Source organism: Condylura cristata, unplaced genomic scaffold (assembly GCF_000260355.1).
Source record: "Condylura cristata isolate star-nosed mole 26May11 unplaced genomic scaffold, ConCri1.0 scaffold00048, whole genome shotgun sequence".
NCBI classification, from domain to species: domain Eukaryota; kingdom Metazoa; phylum Chordata; class Mammalia; order Eulipotyphla; family Talpidae; genus Condylura; species Condylura cristata.
The window spans coordinates 138,849-140,897 of record NW_004567149.1 but is presented as its reverse complement, the minus strand read 5'-3'; positions in this window follow the sequence as shown (position 1 = coordinate 140,897).

Sequence of the window (2,049 nt, the reverse complement as noted above, 5' to 3'; positions counted from 1 at the left end):
GCCTCAGTGGGTGGTGGGCGCCCCCCACGTGCCCGAAACACCCCTTTACTCTGGTGACCGCCGCCCTGTGCCCGCAATGGCTGTGGTCTTTGCTTTTCTCGGGTCAAAGTTTCCTGTTTATTTTGCTTGTCATTTTCTATGTACTTTGCGAAGGAGCCTTCATGATGTTTGCGCTTCTGGCAATAAACTTTTAGACTTTGGAGGCGTCTGTGTGTTGATTTAACGGCTGCATCCCAGGGGCGCCCTGTGTCGGCCCCTGCTCCCTGTAACAGGCGTCCGAGCCAGGCTCCGGCTGCCCGTGAGGAGAGACCGGCTGTGACTGGCTCGGCCCTGAGTTCCCGTAGGCTCGGGCTCCCGAGTGGTGGTGGCGAGCAGGCGGGGCTGTGTGGAGCGGGGCTGAGCCTGCAGCTAGGCCCAGTTGACCTCACTTTCCCCTGAGGAAGGCACTGCCCTAGGCTGCGATTCCTGGCTGCCTGCAGGACAGTGTGGTCCGCGAGAAGCTTCTGAGTTCAGGCGCTGTGTTGTGCGTCGCCAGGCTTCCTGAACGCCTGTGCCTGGGTATGGTGAGGGTTCCCCGGAACTTACCAGCCCCCCTCAGTGTCCTGGGCGGCAACAAAGCCACTAGGAAAACGTCTGCACGGCAGCGGCCGTGGGCACAGGAGTGGACAGGCGGCCGCTGATGGTTTGGACGGGACCCCACAAGCCACGGAGGCTTGGGGCGTGGGGGTCACAGATGGCAACAGCACCCCTTACCTCCGCTCCTTCCTGCCCCCTCCCCATCCGTCATGATCCCCAAACACCACATACTTCGCTGTGCACCCCGTTTTGTGCCAGAGGTCGGGACCCCACGGTAAACACGTCCCAAAAATACCTGGGTAGTTCGAAAGGAAGGGTAGTGGAAGCAGTGTGTGCCACGTGTCGGCGTGGGGGGCGGAAAGAAGATGTGGGCGTAGGGTGGAGGGCTGTGAGCATCTGGGGAGCTGCCCCACCCGGGGGCTGAGACCCTGGTCATGGTCATGGTTATGGCCCGATGCTGCAGACCCCGGGGGCCTCGGGCGTCACTGAGGGCTGGGACACGGTGTAGAGGACACCAGCCCTGCACTGGGGTCCTACCCATGGCCTCTCCAGGCCACCTCCCTGCAGCTCCATCACAGTCACACACCAGGGGCTGAAGTTGGGGCCGCATGGCGCAGGCCCGGCTGGACCTGGGTCGGGAACTCTCCAGTGCCCAGGGATGAGAAAGCTGAGCCAGCACCGCGAGGCAGCACACCCTGGCTGCCAGGCACAGCCGTCACTGAGCTCCGCCAGATGGGTTGCGGAGAGCGGGGCGCTCGGCCTACGTTGGGGTGCACAACCACAGAAAGGGGGTGCATTTCCATGACAGCAATCCCTTCCGGAATTGTCTACATCTGTAAGCACAGATGCAAGGTAAAAGTGCGTGTCACGCCTGCCACACACCTGCCTGCTGCACACCTTCCTGCCGCACACCTGCCTGGGTCACCACGGGATACGTGGGGAGGGCTGGGGGGCCCTGGGCCACTTGGGAACACCTGGCCACAGAAATTTTAAGTCCAGCCGTTTCAAGAGGTGGAAAGGAGCGCAGAATGGGGTCCGGCTGGACGGCAGTAAAAATAGAAATAAGGTAGGACAGATGGGTTCCGAGAGGTGAAGCCCTGGGGCAACTACGGGCCACCGCAGGTGTCGGGCTCAGCACGAACCCCAGACTGCGCAGGATGATGTCAGGAAGGGCTGCTGGCCCACTTTAGTGCAGTATTTACTGATGCACACGGAGCTGGGGTGCACGACAAAGGTGGGAGAGAACTCCCCAAGGAGAGTGGGGAGCACAGCAGTCTGTCCCCTGAAACCCACTGCTGTGGGGGCGGTGGGGAGACGGGGCCTGCTGTGTCCTGGGGTCACGCTGTAGGAGGGGTACACTGGGGGAGACAGCTCCGCGCCCATGGAGGCCAGAGCCGCGTCTGAAGGCCCCCCGAGGTGGGCTGGGGCAGCCTGAGAACCCTGGGGGTGCCGAGTCCGCCGAGTACGCGCGGC